The sequence below is a fragment of the Anser cygnoides genome, chromosome 4 (genome assembly GCF_040182565.1).
Source record: "Anser cygnoides isolate HZ-2024a breed goose chromosome 4, Taihu_goose_T2T_genome, whole genome shotgun sequence".
Lineage (NCBI taxonomy): Eukaryota > Metazoa > Chordata > Aves > Anseriformes > Anatidae > Anser > Anser cygnoides.
The window spans coordinates 58,019,135-58,035,748 of NC_089876.1; the positions used below are offsets into that span (position 1 = coordinate 58,019,135).

General features: G+C 35.2%; 1 protein-coding gene and 1 long non-coding RNA gene across 16 annotated transcripts in view; one reads left to right on the forward strand and one right to left on the reverse strand.

Moving 5' to 3' along the window:
• Positions 1-16,614, forward strand: part of TENM3 (teneurin transmembrane protein 3) — a 1,343,587-nt gene that overhangs the window by 558,458 nt on the left and 768,515 nt on the right. The gene's annotated exons all lie outside the window — the stretch shown is intronic.
• LOC106035161 (uncharacterized) overlaps positions 505-16,614 on the reverse strand; it is a 29,675-nt gene continuing 13,565 nt past the window's right edge. Inside the window, exons 2-3 of the long non-coding RNA XR_007168849.2 lie at positions 12,175-12,257; positions 505-851 (exon numbers count right to left, since the gene is read on the reverse strand). This is a non-coding gene — a long non-coding RNA (uncharacterized lncRNA). The remainder of the gene's footprint in view (positions 852-12,174; positions 12,258-16,614) is intronic.

Here is a 16,614-nt window from a genome sequence, read left to right on the forward strand (position 1 = left end):
TCATGGGGCCCTGGAAGTCCATGGGATTTAGATCATTTTGATGCTCAATATATTAGTGCTTTGTTTTTCTCTCTGTTTAATAAATTCTTAGCCTTGATGTTCTGTAAGTGATTCTTCTGCATCTCAGTTGTCATATGCCAGCATCAATTTTCTGATGAAACTAACTGAATTGTTACGGGGGTAAAGAAGTCTATCGTCAATAATTAATAAATGAATTCACGCTGTAGGTTTTTTATTCAACTTTTTGTTGATGGTGAAGATGGCCTTCATTTATTAATGCTATGTTGATCAATCTAAGGAATACATTTTTTTAGATAATAATGGTAAGATTATAAAAATATTTATTCTTTCTACATGTGTATGTGCAAGATTTCTATTTTCAATTACAGAAACATAGTTAAAGAAATGCAATTATATTGTCTCAAATTATGTAGAAACATTTTTGATGTGACTATCCAGACTAAGCATTGTAAATGAACGAGGGCCTTATTTGGATTTGCAAATGAGACATCTCAAACAGATTTTAATGGCAGCTTATAATTTAATTAACAATTTACCAGGACTGTATAGATTCATGACATGTTAGCAGTCAGATTTTTTACCAGCTTCATTTAGAAGCACCCAGAGAAAGGGAAAAACAAAAAGCAAAACCAGCCAACCAAAAAAAATAGATCCTTTGGAGAAAGACGTTCTTTGCTTCCTACCAATTTATAGCACAGGTTATGTTTCACTCTTTTTACGTGCAGAATGATGCTTCCATCTTTGGTCCTACACATCCCTTTGTAGATGAGCTCCTCTTCCTCTATTTCCTAGAAGCAATGCTTTCTACAGTCCAGAGTTCCTTGATCCATCTGAGAAAAGGGTGGGAACAAATTTTTACTAGCTAGCAGAAAGATTCTATTCTCAAAAAATGAAACTAAGTAATTTTTTGAGACCAGAAGTTGTTCTAAATGCTTACTGCTGCAATCTCTATTCATTGCTATCACTGCAGCCACTGTTACCAGACAGTGAGATGCATATCATTAAATTTGAGAAGTGTGTGATTCAGAATTTTTGGCTCACGAAGTGTTTCTAACAAACAAACCACAATAAAAGTAAGATGATATAGTAGCAGCATATCTGAAATTCACAAGAGGTGCAAGATATTCTGAAGCAGCTGTCATTTCAAAAAAAAAGGATTTCTTAAGGATGTTTTTTTTTCAAGATTTTTCATTGATGAAAACCCAACTCTTAAAACTGCAGGCAGTAGGATGCCTTAGGCAGCCAAGCATATCAAAATATGGTGCATGGAGTGACTTTTACTACTCTTGCTATTTAAAGACCTATTTTCATGAACTTATTAACTACTAGTGGTCCCAAAGGAAAAATACAATTAAAACTTAATCATACCAAAAGCTGAGGTTCTTCTGATTCAGCGAACTTGTAATCTTTGATATTTAGTACTTTACTTGTAAATTTCTTAGTACTAAGAATGCAAGATGTATAAATTAGTTTACGTTTTCAGGAATGCCGCTCATCCAAACTCACATGGCATGTTTTGCCCTTTCTGAGTATGTTTCAGTCTATCTTCTCTATGTGTCTGTAAGACTTCCAGGAATTCTGATTGCCAGTATTAATATTATTTTATTTTTACATCTGAGCAGATGTTATGCCTTTTAAAAATCATATTACACAACCTCCTCATACACACTCCCATTGTGCTCAAAAGACTTGTACAGTAAATATAAGCAAGAAGAATATGAGAAGCTTTTAAAGAGAGTTTTTGCATACAGATGTACAGATAACTGATTTTTGATGGTTGTTTTATCTTCCAATTTGAAAACTAAATGAAAATAATTTGAAACAGATCTTTGTAAATATTTAATCTGTGATTGAAATCCGGAACAGTCAAAAATGTTTGTTTTGAGGAAATTAGGTTTTTCATTTAAAAATACAAAAGTCAAATGCACCAACTGGGAGAAATGTCATAGTTTAATCAGTGCAATGTGAGCTCTTTCATTAATGTTTTATACTTTTTTCACTCAAAGATTTTGCAGAAAGGTATTTCACATATCTCCTCTGTGGTACGACTACTTTGTAAAACGACAGTAACCAAACAAGAGCTTTGCAACATTTTTCTTTATAATATTTTGGTCACAGGATATGGATCCCCTTTTCCTATGTTGGCTTTTTTCAGCCAACTTCTGAAGAGAACCTTGGTCAAATCCTACTCCTGCTTTTGCCAATAGAATTAAATAATAATAATAATAATAATAATAATAATAATGCAATGCTTTTTTCAAATGAATTACACTGTATTTCAGTTCTCTTAGATGCAGTCCAGAATTTTGTTATCTCTTGGCTTAACTGAAAAATTCCACTGGTCACACTGTTCTGATTTGAACTTTTGAACTTCTGACTAATTGTTCTAGGATCAGGTAATTACCTAATCATCACTTATGCCTGCTTAAATTAAGAAAGAGGAAGTTTACAAATGAAGTACATTTATTTCTCTTACTGTAAAAAGTTCTTATTTCAAATATGAAAGCCTTTTTTACAGTAATTGGCAGTTTTTGACTAACTGCAATAGGAATATATTTGAGGTCTCATATTACTTTCTATACCACTTTTCTGTAAATTCTGGTCTGTTGATTTCACACAACTCAAGTTTCTGTATTCAGGTGCAATAATGAGCAAGCATAGCTAATCTTCTTCAGAATCAAAACTTCTTCTCCATAAAGGTGGTTTATAAAATAAAATTCCATTCTGCTTCCAGGGTAAAAAAGAATTGTGCCTGTTCACAAAACCAAAATTCCAGAAATAAAGATGGATTTTGCTTGTCAACGGAGCCATGAGCTTTTTAAAAACTAGAATTTACAACTCTTTTCAAAGCAGTTATAAAGGAAAAAGAGTAGTTCAAAGAAAAAAAAAAACACACTTTGTTACTATTTTTCATAGTGGGGGTTTAGAATAGCATCCTTACTAGCCACACTCTAGGAAGAAATACAATTAAAAGACTCAGAGAGAGTCTTTTACCTTTAGTAATTTTAATCAGTGATACATTTCCATAAACACATTTTTTCTGTAAACAATTTGCAAGGGAATGTATTTCATGCTGTTTTAACATGCTGAGACCAACTTTATTCTGATACATTCAGGTCTTTTAAAACAACTGAAATAGGACCCATTCTGTGCTTGCTGGAGGGTGCCATGTCACAAAGATTATAAAACTATAAACGACTGCATTCTCCCTATGACTGGCCTTAAGACATCTAAAATTACTTATTATTAGACAGTTTGCAAATAACCCTTTCATATCTTTCATCTCATTAAAGCTGTAGATTGCTGGTTACCATACAGGCAGTACCTACAGTTTATATTAAATAACTGTCTGATTTTTTTTTCCACTGGTGTGACAACATGGTTCTTGAAACTATTTTGGAAGTTAAATTTTTAAAAGAGCTTCAACACATCCTCTGTGTGGTCTAGGATTAAATTTCAGGTGTATGATCACAGAGATCATGATGTCAGAGGTGTTCTGACAGACAAGGAAATTTGTTTTTCCCTAATTGTTAGGTTCATCCTCCCCAGCTAAATGAGAACTAAAGGGATGTTCTTATCTATAGAAAAGACCCTTCTGTCAATATTGATCTGATCTCTGTCAGAGAGATTTATAGCTATTCATCAAGGTATTTTGTAACACAGTTTCCTTGTAAAGCCATTTGATGCCTAGAAATTCCATATAATGGTAAAACTTAGGAAGAAAATAATAATTAAAAAAAAATCCAGGGGAATTGTTCTTTCATTAAAGTAAGTGTGCCCATATGAAAAATTTCAGCTTTAGTTAAGGTAGAAAAGAGTGTCCTTCTGAACTGGAATGGAATTACCAGTTCTTCTTAGCATTTAGATATTCAACTCTATATACGAGATTTGGGATCTGCAATTTCTACTGGGTCATATGCCCCGTAAACCTATCTACAAACCAGATACACTTTCATAAATGCATATGTAGTTAATTTCATGTTCATATTTCATATTCATATCAGCCACACCTGCTTTTCTATAATATTTGATTAAATCCTGAAGCACTGCTTTATCATAATAGGTCTCACATAGCTTACGCTCTGGCACTCAGAAACAGTATCTCCCAGACACACAGATGAATACAGAGAGCAAGAAGTGGGACTAAGCTGCTAAATCAGTTTGGTGACTGGAGACTTCTTTCAGGTACGAAGAACCCAGTGTCATTATATTATTAGCATTTTTCTGTTCTCCGTATATCAAACGAGCATCAGGGACAGGGAGAGAAATTCTGGCAATGACAGGTAAATGACTGAATAGCCCAAGCGCACAAAGCAGCAGTATGCTTTCCATATAACTTGCTATGAGGAGTACTGTTTCCTGGGCTGCGTTCACTTGCAATGCAAGTGAAATGTGCTAATGGTTGTTACAGTTTGCTCCTTTACCAAGAAACTTGAACTTCTCTTCTTATTAGAAGGTATTTGAACAGGATCTTTTTTGTCTCCCATTTATGTTTAGCTTAAGTGTTCCATGGCTTCTAATTACTAGAATTTACATTCCTTAATTAATTTTTACCTGCCAAAGATCGCAACTCTGTGTTTGAAAGTGATTTTGATTTTGTTTATTCATTTTAGGTTTTAAAATAAAAGTATCTTTATAGGCTCTTTACGTCTGAGCAGCTACTCTGAGCCTACAAAGCTTCAACTATTTCGTTCATATTTTTAGCATATTATCTGCCCCCTTTTCATCACTAAGGTGATAAAACAAGCTTTGGTTTCGTTGTGTTATTCTAACTTTTTGTCTTCAATACTATATATCAACTTAGTTGGGTTAGATATGCAAAAGACTGGCTAAAACTGAACTTAAAATAATGGACAAGCAGTGGCATTCCTGTCTCCTTGTCCCACCTGCAAGGGATGGAGGCAGGACACCTCTCCACATCCCCTCTTCTGTGTTTTCTGTTCCTTATCGCTTCCTTCTGATCTGTTTACTACCTCGTATGGCCAAGTTTACCGAACAATATTTTGGATCTTTCTTGGCTTCTGATGTTCCTCTGCTACTAAACATATTTTTGCCTGAAAAACAACATTTTATGAAACCCAGACTCCCTTTTTGTTATGGCTTCATTTAGGCTGTGGGGATATCCTATTAGTTTTAATATTTTCCTGTTATTGTGGCTTCCACTAAACTCTCAGCACAATGTTTCATCTGTCGTCTTCTGTTTTGTGTCATGAAAGCTCATTTGTGACAAATGAGCAGACGCCCTGCCTTTTCCATCAAATCCACCTGCATGTCTTTGTATTGCCACTTAGGTTATCACACGTCACTCCATGTGTGTGTGTGCAGCCATAAGTATTTAAATACAAATGCACATATATATATATATATACATATATTCACACACACAAGAAGTGTTCTTGAGAATCTGTGTTTTTTACGTAGCAGTGTAGCAAGTGGATCAGGGAATGTTTTTAAATGAGGGAGAAACAGCAAGAGAAGTACTTTTTAAACTAACAATGATTATTTTCTATACTTTTTCTGTAACCATCTATACAAGTATCCAGAGTATAAAAAAATGAAAAGTTCTTCCATAGTTAGTCTGTATGTTCTGTGAGTCAATCTGGCAAAGCCTCTTGCTTTGACAGACTGTTACGTCCTATGTGTTTTTTGCTAGAATTTTTTTTTTTATGTGTATGTATATATTTATTTCATTATTTTAAAATACTTTTATTATGTCATCTACTAGGTTTGACTTTCTGCCTTGCATTTTGTCTGTCGGGCGCTACCTGGGAAATCAATGTGTACATATTAGCATAACATAGCACATATACTTTGTAAAGCAACTTGGGAATAAATGATAGGGCAAGATTTAAGATGAAGGAAAATGAAGAAATACCATAGTGTCATACAGGTCTTCTGGTTACAGTTCCATGTTACTGTATACAAAAAGCACGGGCAGCAGTGAGGGGTATTTCTATTGATTTCAGTCCATTGCTCTGTTTGGTCAACAGTAGAGGAGATACAGTAAGTAACAGCAGGCAGCCAGGAAATAACTTGAAAATCAAATTTTATATGACTTTTTTACTGAATTAGCAACTTGGCCATTGCCAGGGAACTGACTAGGATCCACCAGGGCACAAGCTGTTTCACTTCAAAGCAACCTGATGGGAATGATTTCTTTGGTTCCGCTACTGGCTGTGACCTCGTGTCCCAGTGGGCGGCTCTGTTCTGTGTGACTGACTTCCTCCCTCTCCCTTTGTGCACGTGTGCATAGTTAGCGATTCTGTCTAGTAGACCAACCAAGTAAACATTGTTTGCCTTTGGGGAACAGAAATATGACAATGGCAGTGGATCGAAGTTGCTCCCTGTCACTGTGTTTTGGGGTGTTCCCCCCCCCCCCGTTTTATTTCCTGTTTTGTTTTGCTTCCCAAGGTTCTGTTTTTTTTTGATGGAGGAAAATGTTTTTGCTTGGAATAAGTTGTAATAACAGTCATAAAACTTGCATTCATGATTTATTTTAGTTAGGATTAATGTTAAAAAATTCAGATTTAAAAACAGTAGAGGTGGCATGTGTTTCTACTTTTTTTTTTTTTTCAACTTGTTGAATTGTTGCATTTTCACATTTAGTAAAGTTTAGACCCTGACAGAAGAACTTTGGAAGAATGTTTTCCTGTTCACGAACACATAAGTAACTCCTGTGAAGTTAGGAGAAGGAGTGTTTTGTGTGTGTGTGTTTTTTTTTTCCCCCTCTTGTCATAGTTTGCCATAAAACTCTTCTTCTGGTCCACATCCTTGTGATCTTAACTCTAAAGGAACGCATGCAGCTGCTTTTGTTACTTGTGAATTCCACAGAAGTAGTGTGTTTTGGGTTCAGACATTTACTAAAACTTTTGCTGTTCTGTAGTCTGTTAGGTAGAAAACATAAAAAGACAAAATTAATTCCTCAGAGCATACTTAACAATTAATATTTGTCCTTATCCTTAGTTAATGTAAACTGTCTTGCTGTGAAGTGAAGCTTGAGTTCTTTCCTCCTCTTATTTTTCCACCTCTACTTGCTTACCACCACCCTCCTCAGATGGGACAGGAAGAGCAAAAAGGGCTAAAGTTAAGACACTTCTTTAGCTGTTCTAATGTACCAGTCTTTTTTATTTCCCTAATGAAAAAAAATTCTTCTCATTGTCCATGTTTAGATACCTCACAGCAATTGTCAGGAGGTGAATATTATTATTTTACTTGCTTCTCCACTTCTCCTTAAGATCTGCCAACCAGTTTTTCTTCTGAATGTCTAAATTCCTTCTCCTCCTTATATTAAGGCTGCTTGTCTCTCTGAAGGCTCCTTATTGCGTAGTCTTCCTACTAGATTCATAACAAGTCTTACTCTGTAAGCATCATCTAAAGACTAAATCTGTCTTCACAAATGGGGAAAGTAGAAATGCAGTGTCTAATGAGAGTTTTTTCCCCTATATGCTCTCTTGATTTTGCTGTTCTCATTTTAGGTACTATATCACAGCACAATGATAAAGATTTCCTCTGAAATCCAAATCACTTATTCTACCATAATTTTCTGTCATTTCATTCAGGGTCATTTCCTGTGGTCGTTATCTGTCTTACTTGTCTTCTGCTATTCTGTATGCATTTTAAAAAGCTTTTCTTTTTCCCTGTAGCTTTCATGTGTTTTCTTAATGTATCACATTTCTATAAATCAGTTCAATGCATTAATAATTACATTATTGTTCATGAATTGAAAGCTTCTTTATCGTTAGGCCACTGTTTGTATATTTGAGAAGGCCAACAAGAACTAAGATGTAGTCAGTCTACATTGCAAGGCAATACTACTATTCAAATAGTAGCTTTTTAAAAAACAGCCATAAAAAATAGGTGTTTGGCCAATGCACACGTTTACTTCTAGTATAAAATCATTATGTATATTATTTTGTATATGAATAACAGAAGGGAAAAAAAAAAAGAAAGAAAGAAATGGAAACCTTTCCAAAGAACTACCTGTTTTTGTAGAGAAAGTTCCTGTCAAACAGTATTTGATTATGTAAGGAAAGCTGTAGCTTGACTCGCTAAGATAAGAAATAAGGAATGTCAATTTGCTTGGCTCCTGGCTCTTGCTGTAGCTCTTGCTTATTCATGTTAACTATACTATAAGTAGCATTTAAATCACAGGCAATGTACATTAAGACAAGAACAAATTTTTTGTTAGTGTATGTGCACATATTGACACACAGAACTCTTGTGGTGCTCTGATAAAATATATAGACCTTTACCATGCGCAGCTATGAAGTGTGCAGTTTGGCTGCTTAAATAAGCGTTCCTTTAGAAACAACTTTTATATTGACAGACTCCTAAATTTTTGGTGTGTTTTCCTTCTGTTTTTATGTAATTAAAGCTTTGTGTGGTAGATGTTTTCCAATACTAGGGAGAGGGGAGTGTAATAAAAGGAATGACAAGGAATTTTGCACAACAGGTGCAATAAGGATGCAATACTTCTATATTACACATATGAACAGCTTATCAGTGGATTTTCTTTTTGCTAAGTATGTGGAAATATGTTAGGAAATTGATGTGTCGTATGAAAGTATGCAAACTAGAACTTTTACCAAAAAATAAGTAAAAAGGTGCCAAAGTTGAAACAGTATAGAATAAGTAATAGAGACTGGTGATAAGTTCTGTGTTCCCTAAAACTAATTTTTAGTTGAAGGCATTAGGAAAAATTAGGATTGTTTTTCACCCTTTTTAAGAAAACCTTTAAAAGAAAAAAAAATGTGTTTCCATTAGAAAATATACAACTGGGGAAAAGGTTTATCTTTGTATTTGTTCTTACTTTTTTCAACCAAAATTCTGAATTGGCTTTTCTAGTCACTTTATGACCTTTTCCTCTGAAGTTACATACTCAGAAAAGACATGCTAATGTTTACCAATACCAGCACTACCAGCACAAATAGAGTGTAAAAATAATGAACACCTCATTAGAGTTTGAATGCTTTGAATATTTTTTCCTAGTGACCTGTAATGCATAAAGGAAAAAAAAAAAAAAAAAAAGAAGATTAAATACCTAAGCAATGTGCATTGTTAGTGTGAAAAATGAACTAATAGCCTTCTTTTTTCCTCATGACATTGAAGAAGAAGTTGTCCAGGAGGAATAAAAAATAAATTTGTGTAAGACTGGAAGTAGTTTTGCTTATACACTGGTTGTGAGAGATATATTGATCATCTTGCTTCAGGATATAAAATAATTGCCATTAGAGATTGAGGAGGAGTTCTGTCCCTCTCTCATGGTACAGCAGTCTACGTACACTGCAAACTTTTCTGTCTTCTTAGGAGGTCCAGTTACAGGTCACTGCCTGAAGCAAGGTGACAACCGGAATTGATGGGCCATCATAATTTTCAATAATTTGCTCTATTTAGTGCAAAAGTATCATCCAGAGTGGAGAAAACTCACAGTAATCTATTCATCAGTTTTTGTATTGGTATCATTTGAGTTCTTTAACCTTTTGAGAAAAATTATTTTTCTCCAATTGGTTTTTGGAATGCAAAGAGGGAAATGGAGCAATACAAAATAACTGAATATCACATATTATATAAACATGGAAATATGCCCAAATTGCTAAATGTAAATCTGTCCAAACCTCTGTGGATATATTCCCAGCACTTTTACTCAGAATTTGAATAGGAATAAGGCCAAGGGATTGGCTACAAAGAAAGCACATTATCCACTACTATGCATGTATTCCCATTGTCTTTCCCATTAAAAGGAAAGCTTCCATTTGTCTGCGTGGATACATACATGTAAGGCAGCTTTACGTATGATCCTTGGCTTGAGAGAAAAAAATCATCTTCTCTGTCTGTCTGAAGAGTAGATATTTCCACTTTGCTTTTGTTTCTCAGAATTTAGTCTTACATTGTATCTGCATTGAATTTCCCCATGCAAATTGGTTCTTGTCTTCTAGCTGAGCTCCCTGGTAATTCCTAGTTCTCATAGTTAATGTCAGAAATATGATCTAGTATAAATCATAGCAATGTATAATACATACAACTTTTTATTTTAGTTTTAGATATTTTTGGAGACATTTCTGATTCATTTTGTGAAGGCAAATCCTTTAGGAAATGTCAAGAAATTAATAGGAGCAGTCTATAATAATGTTGTCTGTCAATACTATATTTAAATAGTTTAAAATCTAAACTGGCTAAATACAAAATTAGTGAGTTGTCCAGTAAGTGTTTCTCATTTCTAAAAATATTCCCACCAATATCTGTTTAAGCCAGGTGATTTTGTGCTGTATGTGCAACTACCAGTTTCATATTCTAAGGATGAAGTGGACTGAAATTTTATTATAAGCACAATTCTAGTGTTTACAGAGAAAGTTATATCTGTATTTGTCCAATTAATTTATTCAGCATGATTGGTTTACTCAAGAAATTATAATAAACACCTTATAATTACTTCTGAATATTTCAGATTAGCATCATGACTTGACTGCAGAAATCTTTTCAGTGACCATCTGTATATCTGTTTGAATGACCTTGAAGGCAATTTTTTTTTCCTTATGTAATACCTAGTCACTACTTATTATTAAAAAATACTGTTCATGTCTCTTTGCTCCTCTGTAGCTTATTTCTCAGTAGTAAAGTTCAGAGGGTCACATGAAAATGAAGAATGGAATTAGGATTTTGATTGGATTTCATAAGAAGAAAGAAAATCAAGATGAACTTGATAACATTTTTATACTACAGGAAATCAGTTGCCAAACAACACTGAGTCTATTCCATCACCCCTTCAATATTTGCACACATAACTATATATTAATGACATTAACTATATAAATATAGGAAAGAAACTCCTAAAGTCTAGCCTATTTGCTTACACTACCCATAAATAATTCCTGGTTCTAGAAATTCGCATTATGCGATCATTAACTCCACATAGAGCAGTTATCAGTTGGCCTAGTGATTCTGTACATAGACATCATTGTCATTTCCTCAAAGATCTGCCCATGTCTAATGACAGTGGGTGTATTTTAGAATTCACTGGTCTTGAGTTTTGACAAGGAGCCACTGTTCTGTAATCTATGCACAGAACCACTAAAAAGCATCTGCTTTGTTCCCTTTTGCTGTCACATATTCTTACAGTATTTTAACAGTACTTCTGCATTGTTCTTGCTCCAGACCGAGAAGTGGCTGAAACATAGCTGAAAAGGCCTGCCGTGCTTCTGAGCCAAAGAATAAATTTTCTGTTGCTAAAAGCAGGGGTTATATTCTTTCTTGGTTTTCTTTTGTTTTGTGTTTGTGTCCCTGGTATCTACAGTTTTCTGGATCAATTGTGCATGGTGTCTAATGTGCTATTTTATATTCCTTTTCTTGTGCCTGCTGGTTCATAACTCTTAATTGCCATTCAGTCAGAACATACGCTTCCTAGTTACTATAAATGTGTTTTCTCACAGAAAACATTTTAATCATATATAAGTTTTTTTTTTTTATATATAAGAACTGTTGAATCCACTCTCCACAGTATTCTCTCTTAGGAACCTGAACGTACTGTGGGCTGGATTTTTCTAAGTGTGCCGGATTGCTTTGTGATTTCAATAGTTTTAGCAAATTATGAAGAATTTTGTTCATTGTCAGATGAACCTTTTTAAGAACAGGAGAACTGAGCGAGCAGTGCATAATTTTAGATTGTTGGCAGAACAGCCAAATACACATGCTTTGAAAGCTTTTTTTTTAACCTAAACATTTCATTGTTAGTAATGAAGCTGATTTTGAGCAGTTGTCGAGGAAGGAATCACGCCAGTCCCTAGAAACAACAGTACCACGGTGTGGGAATTTTCTATTTTTTTTGCAATTAGTTAGTGGCAGAGGTTAAGAGAACTCAAGTGGGTAATTTCTTTCCATCCCTTACAAAACAAATAATGCAAATTCTGACTGTAAGCGCACCTAAAAACAGACTTGTAATAACAAGTTAGATTCATCGCTTTCTAAGACTGTTCTTTTAACATGCAGCCTGAATGGAAATGACTGCTGTGCTGGATTTGCCATAAAAGTCTGAAAAGTTAGCACCACTGCAATGTAAATGTAGAGTGAACATACGCTTTCCAACAAATGCTGCAGCTTTGTTTTGGGCGCTTCTGAACATGCATTCCCTTTTAATTAAGAAAATTGTAATATCCTTACCTTTTCCAAATAAGAAACTCTGGGGAACACTTTGAGGAACTCTCCTTTATTTCATATTCTCTGTTTTCAATCTCATTCAGACTCTGTAAAAGGCAATCAAGTCAGAATGCAGTTTGGCTTTCATTACTTAATATAACAGATTGTCATGTGATAGAAGCTGTTCTTCTGACCATGTTTGCTAAAACATTATTTCAGTAGCATTTATAAACCTCGTTATGCATCTTGCATCCTCCTTCTCAAATGGCAGCTTGTTTCAGTGATCTCCGTGTGCTCTGTCTGAGGGCACTAGGTTGGCATCCCGTTTTTCTTCTGTGGTTGACCCTGCTTGAGCTGGGGGATTGGTGAAGATGATCACCAGCGGTCCCTTCCAACACAGCCCATCTGTGATTCTGTAATCCTGACAGTCAGTATCAAGCAGTAAGGGAGAACTTTGCACCTTTTATTCCTTGCATGGGAATTTTCATCTTTATCACCTTTAGTTCATTTATATAAATGAATTTGTTGAACTTGTTAACTCAATTCTCTTTATTTAGTATTGCTGAGTTAGATTATGGACATATGCTTCCTTAATTGCGTATCTCAAACCACTTCATGCTGCTTCCATCTCCTATGAGATAAAGTATTTAGGAGCTAGGCTGTTGTTAAACAGTCCCTTAATTGGGGCTTTTAGGTTATCATACCCATGGGTAAGTGCCATTATCTTCAAATTATTTTTCAGTCAAAGCAGGTAATATATCTATTTAGTATTCCAAATGTATGACAAAAAATGCTCATGAAAAATAGATAAGAAAGAAAACACAGTGAATCTATCTGCACGAAGAGTAAATGTGAGAGACCTCTGTCCTCATGTCCAGGGAGAAACTTGCTGTGTATGCCTTCCTGATTCAGTGGTCAGTACGGACTCTTAGTGCACACTTCTTGTCAAGTTATGGACCTGAGAGGTAGGGGCTTGCGTGGAATCCTTCAGGGTTATGATGAGCTTAAATTCACTGTGCTCATTTTCCTTTTCCCTTGCTAAAGCACATGTTTGAATTTATTCATGAAGTAGTCTTAACAGTCTGCTTTGGAGATAAGAAAGTTAGTTCGCTGAGCTGCTGCCACCTTTTGTACTTGATGTAGCTATTTGACTTAACAGGTTAAATTCACTAAACTGACTCAGTGTGTAGCCTTTAAGTGTCTCCATCTACTGACCCATCTATTTCTTACCTACCTGTACAGCAGCAAAAGTGCCTGATAAAGCATCTAATTGCTATTAATGCTGGTGGTTCATTATGAGTAGTGAAACTGGATATGGTAGTCTCCAGGGGAAAATGGTTTTTATGTTATGAGGTATTATATTCCTCAAATCCATCACTAGAAGACACTGCAGCTTCACCATTCAGCAAGGCAGTGAATTCAAACTATTTGACCAGCTGGCCGTTGACTATAGCAGATACATTTTGGTATTTGAAAGGCTTTAGGACCTTTGGAAGAAGGTCATGACCCAGCCTAAAAAAAATGTGAATTCCAAGTAGTAACGTAAGAGTAAGAAAAACTGTAGGTCTCCTCCTACCCTGCTGGAGTAGTGGTATTAAACACCAACCAGGCAGGCTGGCAGCAAAGTTTTGTGGTTTTTTTTTATATTTTTTTTTTCTCCCTTGGTTGGAAAAAAAGCGCTGAGGTAGTAACAGGCTGACTCCTGTTCTTACCCCTGCCATCAGAGTGGTTCCAGAGAATGTTTGTCAGTGTGCTTTCCTGGATAGGGGATATTTCAGTCTGATTACAGCCAACTTCATTGTTGCTACACACAGGCTTTCATATATTAATTTTTGAAAGTCAACTAGCAATTTGGTTCCATCAACCTTCATTTCTGCAACCCTCTAATTTTGGAGGCATTTTTATGCCTTATCATGCGCATGCAACAATGCATATCTGACAGACGTGGACATACAGATGTGCTGACTGCAATAGGGTACAATTTAAAAATATTTTAACTTCATCAAAAAAAAAACCTGAAATTCAGCAGTAATCCTGGAGCAGGCTAGCAAGATCAGGAAGTGCTAGCAATTGTAGATTGACAGATGCTTCAGATTATGACAGAACCAATTCTGCAAACTTTATATTGCCATATGTGGATGACATGTATGTACATTATGTTATTTTTTTTCTTTTTCTGGGCCCCCTACTGCTCTCTGTGATGTACCACTGGCTTTCCGAGATGTCTCACAAGTCTATTTGAATATATTCATGCAGAACGGAAAGTGATTAGGGTGCCTGCACCTTTTTCCTTTTCCTATTTTTAAAAGCAGACATCTTTTAAATGTTTTGCAAAAGCTGCAACAATTGAGGGACCCTCTCACCCCTACCTTTATTCACATTCAGGTTTGGAACAGAGGCAGGATAGACTTTTTGTGGAATCTACCTGGCAAGCATCTCATTCTAATTGTTCTCAGTAGCGGAGAGTTAGAAAAAAAGTACAGAATTACTTCCCTCAACTTCAGCAGTCTATGGTGCAGGGAAGATCACGAGCCAGAAGTTGTATGTATGAGTTTACCAACCCTTGACTGATTTTTTTCCATGAATATGTCCTTGTAAGATAATAGGTCCTCATGTTTGTCTGTGCTGTGACATGCAGGTTTAGAGTATACCAATGGAAGTTCCTTTCAATCCTATTGTTGACTTTTTATATTTGTGTTGTGATTACAGTTAGAGTTCCTGTTTTAGTGCGTATTTATAAACCACTGTACTTTCTATTTTGAATTAAAAGGGAAAAAAAAAAAAAAAAAAAAAAAAACTGTTAGCATCTGGCAACCACACCTTGATTCATTCTAGCCCCCAGAGTCTTGGTATGGTGCATTAATTTTTCAGTTTGTAATTTGCCAGCTGCATTTAATGGAACCAATTTTCATTACATCTGTTCTGTGGTTCAAAGAGCTCTTTAAGTTGCCAAAGGGGGCCAGCTTCACACAGATTCAGAGAGGGTGCTAATACACTGTATCTTGAAGTATTAGATAACTAGGGATGGTTTTATAGCAAACATTTTTTTTTTTTTTTCTGGAGGCAAATTCTATATTCATGACTTGCCACTATTAGAATTCAAATTTAAACTGCATCAGTCTCTTCCTCAGGAGCCATATATTGATTTTTGTGTCATTTTCTTCATAATACCCACTGATTACTTATCTCTTCAATCAACAATATTTTTTCTATTTATTGGTGAAAGAAGACATGATTATACATCAGTAAATCCTGTTTTTAAATTACAAATGGTTTAGAAAACGTTTCTAATGGAATACTAAAATATACGAAGAATAATTCTGTGTAATTTTTCAGTATTAAGAGAGGCATTTTTTATACCGAAACAAACTTGCATTACCAGGACAACTCTGCACACATAGTGCATAATTTTAATCTTCATAAAATGTGTAGCAGTTGTATAGTATTAAATTCAAGTTTCCAATTGACAGCAACTTTCAATGAAAAGGTTTTTCCTCATGGGCTGAAGAAAATTTGAAATGTTCTACTACACTTTGAAGTTCTAAAGCATCAGCCATATGAGAATTATAAAGCATTAATCCTGAAGAGTTTCCACCTGACAGTCATGAAATAGCATACCTGTGTGAAAAGTGACTCAGTTTTACTTCCTCAGGCAATATTTTCCTTTTTTTCTGCTGCTTCAGAAATACCATGCATCATGTAGTGAGAAGATGGCCTTGGAATGACTAGATCCTTTTGAAATCACTGAAGTCTACACTATCACTGTATTTATCTAAGACATTTCAATGACATTTATAAAAGTTGTTTATGCTGGAAGTTTTATTCTGGTTTGGTAAGCCATGGGAAAGTTGCTCTAGAAATGCAATCAAGAACTTATTGCCACTGCATTGTTTTTAGCAGCTGTTGTTTGTAAGGCTAAAAAAATAACAGAAGGAGCTAACATTGTACTAGCAAGAGTTCATATGCAATTTGATTGCATTATACACAAGGTAAGGTGTGTAAAGCAGTCCCTTATGCACTAGTTGGCTTGCTTCTTCACTATCAGTGGGATTATCTCCTGGCAATTTCAGTCACCATCAGGGCCTAAGACAACAGGTTTTCATTTCAGGAAATTTGTATTTTTTTTCTATGAAGTATTTCTTCATGTGTGCATGAAAGACAAAGGCACACACTTGCTGTGACTTTAGTAACAAGCCTGTTCTGCTTCAAACAATGGTACTTGAAGATTCCTAGCTGCTTTTTTCTCTATTGCAATATGTTGCATATACTTTTATTTTTAAGAGACCACTGTAAGAAAACCCTTGCCACTTGATTTTTATCGGATTCATACACATCCCAGTCTGAAATAAAGCAGGAACCATGTATTCATGACCGTCAGTAAGGGAATGAGCACTAACACAGGTAGTTATGTTTATGCATTTTCAGCAATATCCTGAAAGCAGCAAGGGACCCATCTCTCAGCAC